The following is a 22,795-nucleotide window of genomic DNA, read 5'->3' on the forward strand; positions in this document are numbered from 1 at the left end:
GTTATGTTTTTCTCTTTTCGCTCACTACGGCTTTTACAACCGACAATACAGCAGTATACCATGTTTTATAAACTTTACCTTACTAAAACTGTAATATCAAAATATTTTTGCACAATTACAGCCACTAAGTACTCACAATTTTCGAAAAATAGCACGAATGTCAAACTTTGTTAGGGACAACCTAGGTTGTTTGTAGGGGACAACCTTTGTTCCAAACAAACCCAAAAGCCTGGTACGCAGAAAGGGACAGAAGATAGTTATCCCTGTCTTTGTCACGTCACAGGAATTGGGTATAACTGTATCTCTCTCACTCACGGTATTTTTATTACCGTGTCATAGACTTGACCTTCTATGACACCTCCGTGAAGTTGGCCCCCTCACTTTATTTTTTTTAACTTTTTTTTACGCAAATCGTTTGAGAATCGTTTGAGAGGGTTTGAGAGAAAAGAAATATCGTTTGAGAGTTCCTACTTTCTCCGTACAAACAATTTCAAATTCTAGTGTTAAGTTGGCCCCCTCACTTTACTTTTTTATATTTTTTTCAATGCGAATCGTTAGAGAGTCGTTTGAGAGACATTAAGAGAAAAGAAATATCGTTTGAGAGTTTTTACTTTTTCCGTAATAAATATTTTAATTCTGGGCATCGAAAGTTACAAATCGATTTTCTTTTTTTTTCGAATTAAATATGGCAATCATGCACTTGGACGTTTCAAATTTATTGTGTAGGTAGAGAATGGTAAGAGAGTGATTGAGAGAAAAGAGAAATCGTTTGAGAGTTAATACTTTTTCTGAAATATATATTTCAATGTCGGAATCGAAAGTAACAAATCGATTTTCCTTTTTTCCGAATTAAATATAGCAATCATGCACTTGGACGTTTCAAATTTATTGTGTAGGTAGAGAATGGTAAGAGAGTGATTGAGAGAAAAGAGAAATCGTTTGAGAGTTAATACTTTTTCTGAAGTATATATTTCAATGTCGGAATCGAAAGTTACAGATCGGTTTTCCTTTGCTCCGAAATAAATATGGCAATCATGCACTTGGACGTTTCAAATTTATTGTGTAGGTAGAGAATGGTAAGAGAGTGATTGCGAGAAAAGAGAAATCGTTTGAGAGTTAATACTTTTTCTGAAATAAATATTTCAATTTCGGAATCGTAAGTAACAAATCGATTTTCAAAAACTTACAAATCTCAAAAATTTCAATATTTATTTCAGAAAAAGTATTAACTCTGAAACGATTTCTCTTTTCTCTTAATCTTTCTATTACCATTCCCTACCTACACCATAAATTTGAATCGTTTAAGTGCATGATTGCTATATTTAATTCGGAAAAAAGGAAAATCGATTTGTTACTTACGATTCCGATATTGAAATATTTATTTCAGGAAAAGTATCAACTCTCAAACGATTTCTCTTTTCACTTAATCACTCTCTTACCATTCGCTACCTACACAATAAATTTGAAACGTCTAAGTGCATGATTGCCATATTTATTTCGGAGTAAAGGAAAACCGATCTGTAACTTTCGATTCCGAAATTGAAATATTTATTTAAGAAAAAGTATTAACTCTCAAACGATTTCTCTTTTCTCTCAATCACTCTCTTAGCATTCTCTACCTACACCAAGTCTATGACACGGTAATAATAATACCGTGAGTGAGAGAGATACAGTTATACACAATTCCTGTGACGTGACAAAGACAGGGATAACTATCTTCCGTCCCTTTCTGCGTACCAGGGTTTGGGGTTTGTTTGGAACAAAGGTTGTCCCCTACAAACAACCTAGGTTGTCCCTAACAAAGTTTGACATTCGTGCTATTTTTCGAAAATTGTGAGTACTTAGTGGCTGTAATTGTGCAAAAATATTTTGATATTACAGTTTTAGTAAGGTAAAGTTTATAAAACATGGTATACTGCTGTATCGTCGGTTGTAAAAGCCGTAGTGAGCGAAAAGAGAAAAACATAACCTTTCACTCGTAAGTACTGAAACTACGCACTTATTCACATGTATTCATACAAAATAAGGAAGAAAATACAAACTAGTTGTTCTTTACAGTCTTTGTAATAACTAATATGTTAAAATACGGGTAAAATCAGCTAAAATAAAATAGTATTTTTCGAACATTATGCGCCCAAACGCAGATGTCATTTGTGTCAAATAATATACTGTAGATCTGGGAAACAAGCGGCCATATTAAACTTCTTTTCAAATTGGTTGGTTATTACCCGTAAAAATAATACCACCATCTTGTTGTAAAAATTACCCTGAATTTAGGGGAAATAAATTATAGTATGTATAATGTATATAAATGAAACAATTCACATTTTTTATACTATTTTCAACAGATTTCAAAAGGAGTTTTTAATTCTGGTATATGCTGTGTTTTTAAATATTTGATACTTTCTTATCCCGTTGATTTTAAAGAGTATGCTTTTTAATTTGTCCCATGTAAATTTTGTTTCTTAGAAATTACATTCAAAATAGTTTAATATTAAGTAGTTTTACATGTAGTGTTCACTGTAATGATATACAGAGTAATTTAAAATTATATGACTATAATATTGGTATGTTTTTTGTAGCTTTTTATGAAGACTTAGGGCTTCGTGCATATCGAAGAAAAATAGGACATCGTTTGAATGATCGTCTAATGGACCTAAGACTGAAGAGATGTCGCGCTTTGTTGAAGCAGTACGCGGGAAAAAAATATCGGGAAATTCTTTTTTTGGAGTCATTCAAGACATCCTTGATTAAGGCAGCCGCCGATATTGACATGGACCTCGTTCGTGCTGTGATAGACGACTGGCCGAGCAGATTGAAGGCCTGTATTCAAAATCACGGATGTCATTTTGAGTAAACTTTAGTGTCATAAGAATCTATGTTTTGTTAAGTTCATTTTGGTATATAAATGGTCACATAATGAATAAACTTGTTTCAATTATTTTATATTAAACATGTAACAGAATTTATGACCTGACTAAGTATTACTAAAAAAATCTGTTTACGTAATCTTAGTCACATAAACAAAAATTACGTATTGTTTTTTATATTTATTACGTTTATTAATTACAATTTAATTGGGAATATATAAATTGGTCTATATTAAATATATCGTAATTATTCATTTTCGGGACAAAACAAATAACTGGTAACCCCAATCCTTTTACATATATATAGGTATAGTCTATAGTACTCTCTATCTGTCCCTTACGGGTGAACGCGCATGCCATATCTATATAATTCTTCATCTGAGACCTACACAATAAATTTGAAATGTCTTAGTGCATGATTGCCATATTTAATTCGTAATAAAAGAAAAATCGATTTGTAACTTTCGATTCCGACATTGAAATATATACTTCAGAAAAAGTATTAACTCTCAAACGATTTCACTTTTCTCTCAATCACTCTCTTACCATTCTCTACCTACACCATAAATTTGAATCGTCTAAGTGCATGATTGCTATATTTAATTCGGAAAAAAGGAAAATCGATTTGTTACTTTCGATTCAGAAATTGAAATATTTATTTCAGGAAAAGTTTTAATTATCAAACGATTTCTCTTTTCTCTCAATCACTCTCTTACCATTCTCTACCTACACAATAAATTTGAAACGTCTTAGTGCATGATTGCCATATTTAATTCGAAATAAAAGGAAAATCGATTTGTAACTTTCGATTCCGACATTGAAATATTTATTTCAAAAAAAGTATTAACTCTCAAACGATTTCTGTTTTCTCTCAATCACTCTATTACCATTCTCTACCTACACCATAAATTTGAATCGTCTAAGTGCATGGTTGCCATATTTAATTCGGAAAAAAGGAAAATCGATTTGTTACTTTCGATTCAGAAATTGAAATATTTATTTCAGGAAAAGTATTAACTCTCAAACGATTTCTCTTTTCTCTCAATCACTCTCTTACCATTCTCTACCTACACAATAAATTTGAAACGTCCAAGTGCATGATTGCCATATTTCATTCGGAAAAAAAGGAAAATGGATTTGTAACTTTCGATGCCCAGAATTAAAATATTTATTACAGAAAAAGTAAAAACTCTCAAACGATATTTCTTTTCTCTTAATGTCTCTCAAACGACTCTCTAACGATTCGCATTGAAAAAAATAAAAAAAAGTAAAGTGAGGGGGCCAACTTCACACTAGAATTTGAAATTGTTTTTACGGAGAAAGTAGAAACTCTCAAACGATATTTCTTTTCTCTCAAACCCTCTCAAACGATTCTCAAACGATTTGCGTAAAAAAAAGTTAAAAAAATTAAAGTGAGGGGGCCAACTTCACGGAGGTCAAATAAGTGGGAAGTAGATATAATTCCCAAGGAGATTTACCTTACTCTTTGATAAAATCAGCCAATCTTAAGCGATTTTTCAGAAAGTAATGTCACACTGGCTTTGACAGATTTTCAAACAAAATGTCGTTAAAGCGCTTAACTTCAAATCAAACTAAAAATGAATTTTGAATTTTCAATACCTTTGCAAAAAGATGAGCTTTTGGAATCTTCCAGTGGACAATACCATGTTGAAGATGTGGTCCAACCAAGGATTTTACTATCAAAACTACATGGTCAGTGCATTCGCGACAAACTGTTCGTTACTTAACAATTACTTATCACTTTGTTATTTACTGAATTTATATTGAACTGATAACAGATGCAGCGCGAGCCTACAATTCGGACGGAGTGGAATATATTTTAGAACATTTTGATACATATTTCTCTGTAATTGTACATGGAACAAAACTAGAATGGAATGTTATTAATAAAGGTAAATATTTTCATTACCATTTAGGATATAAGATTGAAGATTAAGAAAATTTACTGCTACTTTTTATTTTATTGGGGAGTTGAATTTATTTCCTATTTTATATGTTAGGCCACTAAAAATTTATTTTATTTTAGGGTATGAACACATTCTTAGAACAGTGAAATGTCTTTGCAATCAGTTGGAAGTTATTTTTCAAGAACAAGAAATAGCTACTGAAACAAGATGCAAATATCTGAATATTGTGAAAATGGTCATGTATTTATTTACAGAAATAATGAAAACAAAGGATGCTAAACTCACTGCTGATGTATGTTTTTTCCTATATACAGTCAAAACCGTTTATAGCGACATCGTTTAGAACAACATACCGGTTAAATTGACCAAAATCAAAGGTCCTGGCTGAATGTTATTACATATCTTTCCTATTAATACCTGTCACCGGTTGTTACAACTATCGGTTTTTACGACTCAATATGAGTAGTCCCTTCGATGTCGTTATAACAGATTTTGACTGTATTGCCTTCCTATATAAAATATTGACATATAATTTTTCTTATGCTATGTAATATTTTCTTTAATTAATAACCAATTACTAAACTATGTAATACTAGCTTTTGCCCACGACTTTGTCTGTACGGAAGTAAAAAAAAATAATAAGTTGCCTATGCATTCCTCCAGACAACTTTCTACATTTATAGCATATTTCATCAAGATCATTTGGTACATTCTAACAAACTTGCCATTTTATTATTAGTAAGATTGATTAATTAATTTTGTAGAATTCTACAAAGCTGACATTAGGTAAGAAAGGTAAAGCAAAGAATACGGATGAGGAATTCTGTGGTTGGACAGAGTCTGACAAACTGGAGGCTTTGGTGTCACTGCATATGTTGGTCCAGCAGCCACTTTCACGTCTGTGGGACCCACCACTAGCTGAAGACAACTTTGTTAGTGTACTATTTTCTTTTTACATAAATTTACAGTCAAAGAATTTAATTCAATACCCACTTAACCCATTGTTACTTGTTCTAATTCTGATATGGTAGTTCAATAGCTTCACGCTGTCATGCATTGTTTTTAGACGAGTGTTTTGGCGGTGGAAACTTACAATTTATTGAAATGTAGTAAATAGATTACTTTTTCTTGCAGAATGGTAGCTTATCCATGTTATAAGGCATTGGAGGAGCAAATTATAAAAAACAAAACTGTTAGAGACACTGTGTTCCAAGTGCTAGGAGTGCTGGTAAAAAAGTACAACTATGGTACTGCCTGCCTTATTAAATTAGTTCAGGTATACAAATATAACAATTATTAAATAAAATAAATTTTATTTAAATATTTGAAGCATTTTGTTTTTTATTTAATTTATTTTAGATTCTAGAAATAGCGGAACATGCTGTATCACCTATTTGTGCTGGTGTTGTACAGTTGCACTTGAATTATTTTAAAATTTCGGACTTGGCACCTTTGGACCTCAAATGGTAAGTATTTTAAATCTTCAAGTATTTTTTTAACCCTAAAAGTAATGGAAAAAAAAACACAAGCAATTTGTTTCGGAGGGTATTTTAATTAGTGACATTGTCTAGGAATGATAAATAAAAAAATGTGAATTATTTTATTTTTCTTGTGTATTTTAGGTGCGTGAAATAGAAGTATCGTTAGCATCAACGGAAGAGGATGCAGGAGGTATGGGTACTGAGCAAGGCGCCGCCAGAAACTACGGCGCCTTCCTACTGGAGCTTACTAAAGAACTGCCCAAAGAAATGATTAAGGCCATTTCAACATTGCAGCCATATTTAGAAACTGATGAGGTACAAATTATTTTGAACTTCATTATTATTAAAAAAATAGCAAAAGCTGGAAAAACTTTATGATGAACTTAAACTGACATTGTATAACTTAATCGTAGATTTGAATTTGCCATTCGTCTATTAAACCATATCCTGCTGCTTTGACCTTATTTTAAAAGATTATTGTTGGATTTATGTAACTAGTTTTCCTTTCAAAGCTTGTATAAATATTATAGTCACACTTGTTTAGTCTAATTAAGGAATTCCCAAAGGGGTCGATATCGAACTTAAAGCATTGCTAATTCTCACTCTGTCTTCTTTCATTGACCTAAGTCAGAATGAATAATAACAATAATAATAATTGATCTTAAAAGTAGGTTAAAAGGTCATGGGGGTCTGTGGTAACAGTTCATTTTGGTAAAGGGGGTCACTTGTCCAAAATAGTTTGGGGATCCCTGGTCCAAATGTTTATATTGTGTTTGCAGAGTTACACGCTGCGTATAACAGTGTTGGGCATGATGTGTGAGGTGGTGAGTGTGGAGCTGCGCGGCGAGGGATTGGGGGAGGAGCAGCGCGTGCAGAGAGACGACTTCCTCGATGACCTCTACGACCACATGCACGACCTCTCCGCATACGTCCGTCATAAGGTAACTCATCAACAAAGCGAGGTAACACAGTAAAGAATAGCGTACGGCGGAGAAATAGAAGACAGCAAAAATATGATGAAAATAAAAAGGAAATTATAACGCTTTCTTTGCTCTTTCGGCGAATTTAGGTGGTCGTTATCCCACCTTATGATGTAAAAAAACTCTTGTACCTATTGTATTCTACTAATGAACATCAAGAAGATATGATGGTAAATAGTCAATGATATTGGCTTTTTCAGGATTATATATCCAGCTTCAGTAAACAAAATCGGGCAAAGCTACTGTTAATTTATATTTCGATTTTAAGTAGAACTTCTTCAATAGCTTGCTTTGCGTGTAATAAAGATTTTACAGTTTTAGATAATGACTTAAAATAACGTATCGGTTAAGTGCTAAATTAGTAGTCCCGCGCTGGCGAATAGGATGTCTTTATAATATCGATGAAGTTAGAAGTTAGTTTGTAAATACAGATGGCGTAGTACTTAATTTTTATTAACATCGATCTCCGTTACGTTGGAAAGAATGTTTTGATTTTTTTAGTTTATTATTGTTATAGGTACTTCAGTTCTGGTCGCGGTTACAAAGAGAGAACAATGTACCAGTGAGCAGACAGCACGCGGTGCTGGAGCGAGCCATCGGACGACTCAAAGATAAAGCTGCTTTAGTCAGGAAAGCGGCTATACAACTGCTTAAGGTAATTGAAAAAACTTGTGAAATACCACAACCACACAGAATACAGGCGTCAAGTGGAAGTAATCCCAAGTACAGTCTGATGAGTGTGATGCCGGAGGTCTAAATTTAGTCCCCTTCCCACCCTTTTCTTATAAGGAATGCATGGAAGGGGATGTAGATTTAATGGAGGAGATGCATGGAAGGGGATGTAGATTTAATGGAGGAGATGCATGAAAGGGGATGTAGATTTAATGGAGGAGATGCATGGAAGGGGATGTAGATTTAATGGAGGAGATGCATAGGAAGGTTATTCTCTTTTTGTGTGTCTCCTCCTTCGTGGATTGAGGGTAGGCAACGCATCTGCAATTGCGAATGTCTATGGGCAGCGGTCGCTTCGCAATTTCGGCGAATTCATGAGGCCGATTGCTCGTTTATCACCTTGTAATATAAAAAAATTACAAAAAGCTTTTATTTTAAAATTTGTGCTTTCATTATACGCGCCTAATGTTATAAAGAAATATCTTTTTTGATTTTGAAACAACTTTAGTCGTATTTATTTAAAAGATATTTTGTGATTTTTCTGATCATATTTTACAAATTGTGATATCGTTTTAGGTTTTCCTTGAATGCAATCCATTCTCTGCACAGTTGAAGTTAGATGTTTTAGAAGAACAATTAGCAAATGAGCAGAAAATATTAGATGATCTCCAAAAGAAACTCAATCCAGGGCCGGATCCGGAACTAATAAAGAAATGGGACAAAATCGAGAAAGATATCGTGGATACGATAAAAGAGAAAATGGATACACTTACGCAAGACGAGCCTGAACTGTCGCAGGCGACGGTTGAGAATTTATATGATGCAATACGTCGCAGTTTAAAAGAAAAGAATTATTTTAAAGCTTATTTAATAGTTAAACATACAGAAAGGCAGTATCCAGATGCTAAACTACTCAGATGTGATATGCCTAAAAGTGATCAGGTATGACTGAAAATGTTTTATTCTCATAAACAAGCTGTCGCCCGCGACTCCATCCGCGCGAAATTAACAAATAACGTAATAAGTAGCTTCCACACTATGTTCTACATCTGTGATAAATTTAAAAAAGATCCGTTGAGCCGTTCCCATGATCCCTTCAAACATCCATCCATCCGTCTAAACATTCGCATTTATAATATTAGTAATAAGTAAGATTTAGAACCGAGAAAATTTTATATCCACTAGAAATATGACTGCTTTTATTTTACATTTGCGAATTTTTCCTAAAAAAAAAAACTTTCCACCTGGAAAATATCTTCTGCTGTTAGAAGTAAAGACGAAAACAATACTATTACTAATATTAGCATAATTGATTTGTAGATTGATTACTTCGTCGCATTACTTCGTAACATTTACATAATCCCCGACCGTCGACAATCTATATCATCAACGCAGCAATGCGATAACGAGATAGCGTTATACAAACGTGTGGAAGAGAAGGAGAGCATCGTAGCCTTCCTGCAGGAGTCGGTACACTTCTGTAGGATGATATCGGAGGCTGTGCCTCTTGTGAATTCTTTATTAATGTCTAAACAAGCTGGAGATGTGAGTGAGGCCATCGACTTCTTCACGACAGCTCATCACTTCAACATAGAGTCTGCTAAAGTGGGTGTAGCTAACATGTTACTGCTTGTATGGTCACCAGATCAAGTAAGTATATAAGTTACCATCTAACACCTCTATATATATTATTTCTTATATTAATACCTACATCTTATTAGTATACTAGCTGTCGCCCGCGACTCCGTCATCGCGCAGTTAAAAAAAAATGGGGGGGTTATGAAAAATAGATGTTGGCCCATTCTCAGACCTACTGAATATGCTCACAAAATTTCATGAGAATCGGTCAAGCCGTTTCGGAGGAGTTCAAGTTCGAACCCCGTGACACGAGAATTTTATATAGTATTAGATTTACAATTTATGTACTATAGCTGTTGCCCGCAACTCTGTCCGTGCGGCATTAAAAAAGTATTTAATTTCAGACAATGTTCTATATCTGTGACAAATTTCATCAAGATCCGTTGAGCCATTCTGGAGATACCTTGATATATCCATCCATCCAAACATTCGCATTTATAATATTAGTAAGAAGTTATAACTGTTAATCCCGTGTTAATTGAAAATACAGAAGTCAATGTATGTTATGTACAATACAACAAGAATTTTATCAAAAATACATAAAAAAAAACAATTTGAACGTTTATTTTTAACCAGAAGGCATATTGATGTAAACTATTACCAGGACAAACGTGAATCAGTAGAGCGAGCGTACAGAGAGATGTATCTGGAATGTGACACTCGGGCGGAGCGCGCGCGCGCATTCACCATCGCTAAGAACCTTGTCACCTTGGTGACACACGTCGACCTCGGCAGTGCACTGGCTCTACAACATCTCATTGACAAGTGGGTCACTAAAGAAGACATCACTCCATCTATTATACAGGTATTATATATTGTAAATCCCCACTTCATCCCTTTACATACTTAAAATTGTGTTCCCCACAACCATTCGTACAATGTTCCGAGCCTTGAACATTTTTGGAAAGCATAATAATGTGCTTAATAAATTCAAACCCTAACATTCAATGTACAAACAGTTTTTAAGTTTTAGAGTCCGCAATAGCACTAGATACCACACTAATGACACCCTTGACCAATGCAATACCACAACCACATAGAAGATGTGAAGTAGAAATATTTCTCAGTTTTGTATGACTAATGTAATGACGAAGGCCAAATTTAATCCACTTTCCCTTCCTACCTTATATTTCAACGTAATTACTACAAAAAAAAACCTAAAGTTTACTATTTTATGTCAAATCATGACAAAATATATTCTTTTAGGTGTTTTGGGAAATGTTTTTAAAGAAAATCGATGGTACAACAGACGAGGACAGTTACGCGGCTCTCTCTTTACTGACTATGATCTCTAAAGCCAAGCCATCGGTTGCTCTTGCTAATCTAGAAGTCATACAAACACATGGACTTACCGGCGATTATAATACAAGAAATTTTTGCGTACAATTACTAACGTCACTATCTAAGAAGGAACAAAGATATCCAGTAGATCACTCCATTATGAAATCCGTATTTGATAGTTTAATGGAAGTATTCAATAAGTTTAAAAAGTTTACTTCGTTTGCGGCGAACTCTATTGATCTTATATACGCTATATGTGATACCCCGGATGTACTCTGTGAAAAACTATTGGTTGAGATGTATAAGAAAATTGAGAAAGTTCCAGTGAAAGATAAGGAGAGTGAGGAAGAAATTAACGTCCCAATGGAACTCTTGATTCGATTTGTGTTCACGCTGGGTCATATCGCGCTGCAACAACTCATATATCTTGATATCACCGTCTACAGCGAGCTTAGGAAACGCAATCAGGTAACAAGCGTATATTAATTTTTTTCTTGCTAACCATTAATCATAGTAATAAAAAAATAATCTTACATTTTTGTAACATACAGACGGGGAATTTAATTCCCTACCCATTATTCAGTAATTTCTGTCAGTGTGAAAAATTTCCCCTAAGGGTTTTGTGTATAGACACACAAGCATATCTGACCTGATCCCGTGGACAAAAGTCAAACTTAATTATGACAGGTATCTAGCGCCCTTCTGTCAACGTCTAATTTTCTTTTTTTTACGCATTTTCTAAGCCCTTGTGATTTTGACATTTTTTCTGATAGAAGTCATCGCAACCGGTTAAGATAAGCTTGTCGTACTATAAATATCAATGAACGACTCAGTTTGTTGTACGATATTCGGTATACTTCACGATTGTCTAGGTGCGAGAAGAGAGGAAGGCGGAGGAGAAACGTAAGAAGAAAGCGGGAGTGGGGTCCGCGACTCCCGCACGTCGCGGCCGCTGCGATGACCTGCGCCGGCAGACACTCATGAACGCCAGCAACGCCAGCGCCTCCTCGCGCGGTCAGCGCTCCGCTAGTGTACTCTCTAATAAGGCATCAACGGTAATATATAACTTTTTTTTAAGTCAAATTGATTCATATGAGTAGAGGAAGACCTAAGACAGAATGGATGGATTATGTTATATGTGTAAGAAGGGAGTGAATTCCAATTTGATGGATGATACTCGTAAATTAGAATAATACATGCTTTGCCTCGATTGCGAAAATTCAGGAAGGAGATGTTGCGTTACTTTCTTTTGATTTAGTCCTCTTATTCCTTCGCTACTTAAGCGAGAGATTATATAATAATTTGATATATTATTGTGCCGTTATTGTATTGTTCAGCCGCGTTGTGGAATACTCTGTCCTCGGCGGTATTTCCAAACAGTTACGTCTTAGGGACCTTCAAGAAAAGAGCGTAACAGCAACGCATCTGCGATTCCTCGGGCGTTGCGGATGTCAATGAGCGTCGGATCAAATAACTTTCGGTCCGTTGCTCGTTTGCCCCCTTCTTCTATAAATTTCTAAAAAAAATTGACCAATTCTCAGACCTACTGAATATGCTCACAAAATTTCATGAGAATCGGTCAAGGCGTTTCGGAGGAGTACGGGAACTAAAACTGTGACACGAGAATTTTATATATTAGATTTTATATTCCTTGTTGTAGGTCAGTGATTCGCAAAGTAAAGCATTGCTAATTTTCACTCTGTCTTCTTCTATTGACCTAAATCAGAATTAAAAATAATAATATTTGATCTTAAAAGTAGGTAATTTGGCCATAGGGGTCTGTGGTAACTGTTCATTTTAGAAAAGAGGGTCACTTGTCCAAAATAGTTTGGGGATCCATGTTGTAGGTGAACACAACGATGACGGAGGAGGAGGCGGGGTTGGAGGGTGCGGTGGCGGATGACGCGGATGCGGAGTACGTACGCGCGGTGTGCGAGCGCGACGTGGTGGCAGGTGGCGCCGCGCTGGCTCGCTACACGCCGCTACTGCGCTGGCTGCTCACCAACACCCGGGCTTCGCCCCGCGCCCAGGCCGCCGCCGCACTCACATACACCAGGTACACATCTCTATTACGGAGGATTTTAAAACATTACCCTCTTGATCATTAAATATTGTGGTTTCCCTTTAAACTATATCATTAGAAAGATTTCCGTTTCGTACGTTCTCAGTATACAATGTACTATTAGTACAGCAAATTGGTAATATTGGATGTGCCGTACAAGACGGGTTCGGGTCCCGCGGCACAACCTGCCTTAGACTACGTATCGCAATGGTTGGCGTAATATTGTAATTATATGAACTGGCACTCACCTACTCGATGCCCCGTTCACCGCCTGCAGGTGCCTGGTCACTCTGTCGGTGTCAGTCGAGTCAAAAAAGTCACAGTCATACAGTCTAAAGGCGCCAGCAATGCTGCACTCCTGATGCACCCGATGCACCGCTTCCCGTAAGCGCCCTATAGACGCGTCCTTTCTCGAACCGAACGCGGAACCGTTGACTTAGCGACCCTGTACGCTAAATATAAGACACGTCCGATGTGCTATCTAATTGCCGACCACTTTCTATGCTGCCACGATGAGCTCTGTCGACTCCCTCTTTCCCCGCACAAGCCCCCCGCAGGCCCCGCGCCCGTCCGTAGCGGAGAGGGATTTCCAACTACCCGCTTGCGCGGGAGAATAAAAATGAGTCGACCTACCAACATAAAACCCGTATTGGTCAACCGCGAAATTCAAAACGGCATTAACACGACGTAAGCACATCGCAACTATACCGAACAGTCCCCCGCCCCAGCCAGACGATACCTGGCTGCGTCCAAACTCCTTAATGGAAAATTATACTTAAGATACTGGGAGTCGGGAGAGAGTTGCGACCGCTCGCTTTAACACCGAGTTGCCTACTAACACCTCTGCAACTCGAGGAATACCGTCCGCGCCTACAATTAGCCTCAGGATTCGACCCCGTCTCCAAGACAGCGTTGGCATGTTCAACTCTTTCACTAAGACGAGATCCCCAACCTTAGGTGGGTCAGTCTTGTCACACCATTTAACCCGTTGCTGCAACAAATGGAGGTACTCTAAGCTGAATCTCCGCCAGAAGCTTTGGGAAAGGTGTTGCAGCAACTCGAAACGACTTAACCTATTTAATGAGGTCTCCGTATAAGGATACTCCGGTAGTGCGGTGAGGGGTCCACCGATCAAAAAATGACCAGGGGTCAAAACCTCCAAATCATTAGGGTCCGATGATACAGGACACAGTGGACGGGAATTCAGAACCGCCTCAATCTTACAAAATACCGTAGCCAACTCTTCGAAGGTGAGCACTGTTTCACCGATGACTCGTCGAAGATGAGTCTTTGCCACCTTCACAACCGCTTCAAAAATTCCACCCCAGGATGGAAATGCAGGGGGATCGAATCGCCATTCTATACCGCGTTGAGACATGTTGGAAGCTATTGAAACCTGATTGTCTTTCAAAAACGTAAAGACTTCCGAAAGGTACCGATCTCCACCCTTGAAGTTAGTCCCACAGTCGGACCGAATTAAACTCGGTAATCCTCGACGACTAACAAACCGGGACAAACAAGCGATAAATGCCTCTGTGCTCAACGCCGACACTACCTCTAAATGTACGGCCTTGGTGGAAAGGCAAACGAAAACGCACAGGTAAGCCTTCGTCACCTTAGCATTTCGTAACGTTGACGACTTAACTTGAAATGGACCTGCAAAATCCGTACCAACTCCAGAAAACGGCTTCGAAGCTCTAACCCGATCTGGAGGGAGGTCACCCATTTGTGGTTGTACTATTGCGGCCTTCAACCTATAACACGGAATGCAGCGGAAAATAACGCTTCGTATAACTCGCCGTGCAGACAAAATCCAAAACTCCCTTTGGAGGACGGCTAGGAGTGTTGATAAACCTGCGTGAGAGTTCTTCACGTGCCGATCAGTTATCAAAAGTCGTACCAGAATGCTGTCCTTAGGCAACAGGAGAGGATGTCGAGCCGCATAAGGTAAGTCCGCATTTCGTAATCTACCCCCGACTCGTATCAAACCCTTGTCATCAATGAAAGGGTTGAGCCGTGCAATGGCACCCCTTAATTTATCCCCCTTTCGTAAACTAATTATTGCTGTTTGGAAACTTTGACCCTGCTCTAAACGCACCCAGAACAACAATGCTTCCCTTCTTTCCTCCGGGGTAAGCACGGGAGAAGACTGCCTATCGGACTTATTCCGAGTGTTATAAATAAAACGTTTAACCCATCCCGTCACTCCTAACAATTTATCAAGGGAGCTAAACCGTCCGAGCAATTCATCTAAATTTTGTTTCGGCTCCGACTGCACCGCTAACACTCGAAGTCCTGGCAACGGTTCAACCGGGTCGACAATACTATGGGGCCAGCTACCTTCAGGTTCACACAACCAGTCTGGTCCCCACCACAACGGATGACTCAAAATAACTGAAGATTCGCAGCCCCGTGAGGCGCAATCAGCTGGATTTAGGTCCCCGGGGACATGTCTCCAATTAATATCAGCCGTCGAATCGCGAATCTGGGAAACTCTATTGGCAACAAAAACCTCCAACGCATGAACAGACGCCCGAAGCCAACAAAGAACAATTTGACTGTCGGACCATGCATAGATCTTCTCGAGGGCCACTGTCTGACCTAAAGTGGAAGCAACATGATTGAGAAGTCTCGAAAGAAGTGCAGCTCCTGAGAGCTCCAATTTAGGTATAGTCAAACGAGACCGAATTGGCGCAACCTTACTTTTCGCTATAACTAATCTTACTGTGACACTACCGTTCGTGTTGACCGCACGTATGTAGACTGCAGCCGCATAGCCCAACTCTGAGGCATCACAAAAGCCATGAAGGCTCACCTGACATTTACCAGCAGGTAAAAAGGCTCTTTCTATCTTCACCAATTGAATATCCGGAAGCGACGAAACAAAACGAGACCACGCCAACAATAACTCTCCAATGAGAGGGGCATCCCATGTAAGATTTTCCAACCAGAGTTTTTGAAGGAAACACTTTGCCCAAAACACAACCGGCGTCAACCATCCATTGGGGTCGAATATTCGGGCAACTGTGGAGAGTACCGATCGCTTAGTCCAAACTCGGGATATGTCTAAATCCTGTACACGAAACGTGAAGACATCCTGAACAGGCTGATACTGCACTCCGAGTACCGCAATGGCGTCAGGATTGTCAACGTTCTGAAAAAGATGAGGATCTTGCTGATGCTCCTTAGGTAAGCCGTCAAGGAGAGCCGGAGAGTTGGATACCCATTTCCTCAACTCATAACCACCAGCCTTTAAGATGCCAATCAACTCATCCCTTAATATAAGAGCCTCTCTCTCATTAGCAGCGCCGGTGCAGATGTCATCGACATAAATATCACTGGACAATACAGCTGCAGCTCTAGGGAAATCCAACCGTTCACGCTCTGCCAGTTCCAGAAGCGTCCTGATTGCGATGAACGGACTCGATTTAAGACCATAGGTGTTCGTATTCAACTCATACACCGTAATTGGGCTAGAGGGATCCTCGCGCCACAATATGAGCTGAAATCTACGATCTTCCGGATGTATGATGGTCTGTCGAAACATCATTTTAATGTCCGCAACGAAAACGATCTGATGTCGGCGGAAAGCCGTCAGAATATCTGAAATGTCACGATGCAATTTAGGACCAACATGCAAACATTGATTAAGGGAGACCCCAGTAGAGGTAGGAGCAGATCCATCAAAGACAACTCGTATCTTCTCTCCCTTGAACACGGCATGATGAGGAATAAAATAGTGTTCCTGCGAACGCCAATCAAAATTGGAAACTGACATGTGGCCTAAGTCGCGATACTCCTGCATAAATTCTAAATATTTTTGTTTAAACACCGCGTCCCTCTTCATACGGCGCTCCATAGACATTAATCTCTTCTCTGCCAACAACCTAGACTGCCCAAGCGGTACGCGAGACGGAAGGAAAGGCAAACGCACAACAAACCGACCAGACCGGAGCCGCCCGATATTGTTCTGGAAGAACGCCTCACATTCCAGATACTCCGGGTTGTCACGAGGTGCTGTGGGTGGTTCTTCGACCTCCCAAAACCGCTGGACTGCATCAGCAAGAGAGAGACCCACCTGGATGTCTACATTTGGGATGGAGGCACTCACGGGAAATGCTGGACCTATAATGACTTCACCGAGGTCGGTCGAAACAGCTGACAACCCTCCTGCCTGCAGAAGTTTGCTACCCCTTATTTGCAGTAACCCTAACACATCTGCACCTAAAAGCAGATCTACGGTTCCAGGAACATGAAAATCCGAATCAGCTAAAGAAAGACCTGAAGTTAAGTTTACAATCCCGGGGGGTAAGGAGATAAGTGGGTGCCTTCCAAGAATATTATCCATGATAATGGCCTTACAGGTGATGCGCGGATGAGGACTACCAACCGGCGAGAAACATAAAGAAACCTGTCCTACCAAATCATCCACCATAACACCACCTATACCACGGATATAATCCGCGCCTCGTTCGATCCGCAACCGTAAATGCTCCACCAGCCGCGTTGACACAATACATCCCTGGGAACCCGAGTCCAAAACCGCGCGCGCGGTTACCTGTTGACTTCGAAGAGAACCGACGCGAACCTGAGCGGTTGGTAATAAAACCGTAAGAGGAGAGGGAGGGGAGAGGATGTGTTGCGGTGGAGCATGTCGCACGAGTCAAAACTCCTCAGAATAATTACCTGGACGTGGAGGGGGCGTGGTGCGATCCTGGTCACTTAACTTCCGATGACCTTGTCGTCGCGGGCAGCGTTGCTCCAACCGGGGCCATTCAGTGAATGACTGCGGCGAGCGAATGCCGGCACTATGGGGCTCCTGTGCCGATGCGTGAATGGGGCTCCGAAGGTCCCGATTGCCCCCGCCCGTGCACGCTTGCAATTGTTGATCCCGTTGCTGCCTACGAATTGTATGGGGCCGTGATGGAGACCGCACACCACGGTGAAGGGATACCCGTTGAATAGCACCAGCCCATTGGCCATCAATTTTTATGTTCCTATCACCTACAGGAGAAGCTACCCGTTCCTGTGAATTACCTGAAGACGAGCCGTTACGGTTCCCGCAAAGCAAAAGATGGTGTCTACCCCCACACTGACCGCACGCACGATTCAACTGGCAGGACGAGACTAGATGACTACCTAGACAACCATAACACCAAAAGCGCTGACGAGCAATATTGCGCCGAGCCTGCCAGCGTAATTGTCGGAACTTGGGACAACCCGTAACACCGTGTCCTGTGCCCCGACAATAGTTACAACGAGATTCCTGTGTCTGTGCCACTGCTGCATTAACCACACGTGGTCGGTTACGGTACCCTGCCGGTAATTGATTATCAGCGGGCTTCGCTCTACGAGTACCGACGGACGGCCCCGTGGGAGGAGGGGGAAGATTCTCCGTTCGACGACACTCATCCTCCAGGAATAAAATTAGGTTGTCAAAGCTGGGAAGATGAGTGGCGGAGTCCCCGCCGTATTCCAGTTCAAATCTATGTTGTAAATCGTATGGTAATTTGGAAAGAATTATGTGCAATAATAAAAACGACCACGTGGACACAGGTAAATCCAAACCCTTGAGACCGTTGACCGCTATTAACAAAGGATTTAGAAGTCGTGTGCGCAACGACTGCGTAACCGATATCCTAGGTAGGCCTAGAATAGCAGCAACATGACTATCTGCTAATCGCCGAACATTCTGATACCTACGATTGAGTAAGTCACGGGCGATTTCATAATTACCGTCAACAAGACCTAAATGTTGGACAAGGCCCTTGGCCTCTCCCGTTAACGACGCCAACAAATAGGCAAGCTTCTGAGCAGGGGTCAAATCCCTACGACTGTGAACAATACTTTCAAATAAATTATTAAATACGACCCACTGATCCAAGTCACCGTTAAATTGTGGCAAATCGAGCAGCGGCAATCTACTCATGAGCGCTGGTGACGCCTCCGACTCCGCAGTAACGCGCGCGTCAGCAGCGCTTGACCCCTTAAGGGAACCGACAGCTTGAATAATTTGATCAGCCAGGTCGTCGGCCTGATCAATGTCAGCATTAATCTTCGCCATGGCATCCGCTTCTAAGCCTAACTCTAGAATGCCACGGTACGCCGCATATAGATCCGCCATTTGATCGTCTAGAACCTGATATCTAGCCATAAGGGCCTGCGCACGGTCCGGCCTAGAAATATTCAAAACCGCTGAGCCGAGCCATCTCAGCACCCCTGTTATCCTAGCGGTATATTTGCCGGCCATAATTAATAAAGTTCAAAAATTAAAAAATAAATAAAAACGAAGGTAGAAAATTATCGACGCTTCCAGAAACCGCTTACTACAAATGGTCGATAAAGGAAAAAAAAATCTAAATGGTGGGTAGATAATTCTCCCCTTAACCAAATGTATGAAACCCGTTACAAAGAATTACCTAATAAAAAAAAACAAAAAAAAAACAACCGTAATGAAAACCGACCAACTTAAATTATCGACGGTAACATAAAAACTACCAAACGGAAAAAAAATACTAAATTAAATTATTAACCGTAACATAAAAAAAAAACAAATTAAAAAATCACCAAATTATATTATGCACCGTAACATAAACTACAAAAAAAAAACCGATGCGTAAAAAAGCCCTAATTTAAATATACTAGAAAAAACCGTGAAATTACTCAATTAAATATAAAACTATTATGAAAGAACCCTAAATGAAATAATCTAAACTATACGAAATTAACAAACGGAACCCTAATGGCCGATTAATATTACGTAGCTATCGTACAATAAAGAATTATCATAAACGACCTGATTAAAAACCTACCTAATTGTACGACGTTTATATTGTTATAATATTGTTGTATTCCGTTGTATTCCGCGCGGGAAGTTACAATATTTCGCCAAGCAATGTAAATACGTACCCGAAAAACACGTAACCCGAATATAACCACGCGGTTATAACCTACGTGTTAACCTAACCACGCTCTGCTACCATCGAATTGTGCCGTACAAGACGGGTTCGGGTCCCGCGGCACAACCTGCCTTAGACTACGTATCGCAATGGTTGGCGTAATATTGTAATTATATGAACTGGCACTCACCTACTCGATGCCCCGTTCACCGCCTGCAGGTGCCTGGTCACTCTGTCGGTGTCAGTCGAGTCAAAAAAGTCACAGTCATACAGTCTAAAGGCGCCAGCAATGCTGCACTCCTGATGCACCCGATGCACCGCTTCCCGTAAGCGCCCTATAGACGCGTCCTTTCTCGAACCGAACGCGGAACCGTTGACTTAGCGACCCTGTACGCTAAATATAAGACACGTCCGATGTGCTATCTAATTGCCGACCACTTTCTATGCTGCCACGATGAGCTCTGTCGACTCCCTCTTTCCCCGCACAAGCCCCCCGCAGGCCCCGCGCCCGTCCGTAGCGGAGAGGGATTTCCAACTACCCGCTTGCGCGGGAGAATAAAAATGAGTCGACCTACCAACATAAAACCCGTATTGGTCAACCGCGAAATTCAAAACGGCATTAACACGACGTAAGCACATCGCAACTATACCGAACATTGGATATTTTAATAAACTTTGACATCTCCAATTATATACAGATTTATGCTGGTGTCGAGCAGTGTGTGTGAAGAAGGCCTGCAACTTATCGTCACAGTTCTAAAGAAATCTAAGAACGTATCGCTCAGAACAAACCTGACTATAGCCTTCGCAGATCTCACTCTACGTTTCCCAAATCTCACGCAACCTTGGACGCATCATATTTACGATATGTAAGTAATCAATTTAGGAAATTATAACTAATGAAAGAAGTAAGAAAATACTCTGATGTAGAAGTGAATATAAATCAAAAAACGCAAGTTCTAATGAAGGTTGCTATTTCTTTCTTTTTGTCTCTGTCTCGGTCTCTCATTTTCCTTATTCCTGTAATTGTAAATATTTCAGCTTGAGTGATGAAGAACTCGAGGTGCGTCAATGCGCTGTCAAGATGCTGTCATTTTTAGTGCTACACGAGATGGTGCGTGTCAAAGGTCAGATAGCAGACATGGCGCTTTGCTGCGCTGACAAGGACTCGCGCGTCACCGCCATGACGCGCTTGTTCTTCAAGCAACTGTCACAGAAAGGCAATGCACTCTATAATGTTATGCCAGACATTATATCAAGACTCAGTGATCCAGAATTGAATGTGCCTGAAGAACAGTACAGATATATCATGAAGTACGTAATTATCTAAAGTATTAATGTAAAAAAAAGAAACTTAAAAACTACTGCATCAATTCAATTAATTCTTTCGACGCTAGGAAATTGGTATCGCCGAGTTACTGTGATTGTTTTTTTTATATATCTACCTATCTATGAAGGTAACTAAAAGTAAAGAATTAATAAAAATTATTAATTTTCAGATATATAACATCACTTATACAAAAAGACAGACAAATGGAGGCTCTCATAGAGAAGTTATGTCAGCGGTTCAAATTATCAACAGAAGAAAGGCAATGGCGAGATTTGGCGTACTGTTTGTCACTGTTCACATACAACGAGCGCTCGCTCAGGAAGTTGATAGAGAACATGGACTGCTACAAGGACAAACTGCACTGCCCCGGTGTCATGGAGTCCTTCACTGCACTCATGAACCACACCTCCAAAATGGCCAAGAATGAAATAAAGGTTTCTTCATACATATCTTTCCGTAGTTTTGCACAAAAACAAACTCAGTTTTTAGATAGAAAATTCCCTTTTTATAAAACAAAATTTTTATGTCATTTTCACATGACTTTCAGCAGACTTAAATAAAATTAATTACATAATAAATGTTACAACAGGCATTAGTAACAGAGCTAGGCGACAAGATAGAAGAATGTTTTGCTGTGCGGGACGCAGAGGAGGGCGACAGAGACGGCAGTGATGGCGCCGACAAGCATGCAGCACCTAAACCTACACCCAGGAAGGCGCCCCGCCGCGGCAGGAGACGGTCTACCTCCAGCTCTGATGAGGAGGTACATTCAAAGAATTAATTTAGCTTCTCACGTCATAATTGAATATGGTACAGAAAAAGAAAAAAGTAAAATATCTATATAAGAGCTATATTTTAGCTTATATCTTGTTATGAAAAGTTTTCGAAATTATTGCGAGCGAGCGTCAAATGACATTTCTCCAGAAATGTTAGATTACGGTAATAATAAATTAATGTTTGTATTTGTCATATATTTATAGAATGAGCCACCGAACAAACCACCGCAAACACCACAGTCCGTAAGGAAATCACGAAGGAAACCTGCCACGAAAAACAAAACTCGAGCAGCTGATTCAGAAGACTCAGGTATGTGTTTTATTACAGTTATAAGTGTTTATAATTCCAAAATAGTGATGAAGAAATATCTAAAATGCAATTTTAATTCTATTTGCCAGCTCATTTTACAAAGAAACTATTTTTATTTTTGCAGACGATGACGATGACGACGTTTTCAAAAAACCGACGACACGAAAGGGGACGCGGAGGCGAAATTAGGATTCGCAAACATAATTTTTAAGAATAATTTAATTGTGCGTTTATTTTCTGAGAGAAAGACATATAAATAAAATGTTTGACGTTCACCTTTGTCTTATTATTTTTAAATTACAATAAAAGGACACAGCGCTGGAAAAATTAATTTTTAGAGCATTAAGAATTTTTATTTAAGTACTGTACGGATCACCTCACAACGTACGCGGCCTGGTAAAAATTTTCATTGAAAACACTACTACTACACATGTTTAGGCTAAAAGACACCGATATCCAATGCTTTAATGAATTATAATAAAAATGTTTAGATGTCATTATTTGACATTGACATTTCAATGTTTATGTTTAAAGTTGAAAAAAAAAAACTTTAAAGTTATCATAATCT

At 39.4% G+C, this 22,795-nt stretch overlaps 1 pseudogene; it reads left to right on the plus strand.

Moving 5' to 3' along the window:
- The first annotated feature begins 4,414 nt into the window (after nt 1-4,414).
- Nucleotides 4,415-22,416, plus strand: LOC123723073 (annotated as a pseudogene).
- Nucleotides 22,417-22,795: the final 379 nt, after the last annotated feature.

This window comes from Papilio machaon, chromosome W (genome assembly GCF_912999745.1).
Source record: "Papilio machaon chromosome W, ilPapMach1.1, whole genome shotgun sequence".
NCBI classification, from domain to species: Eukaryota; Metazoa; Arthropoda; class Insecta; order Lepidoptera; family Papilionidae; genus Papilio; species Papilio machaon.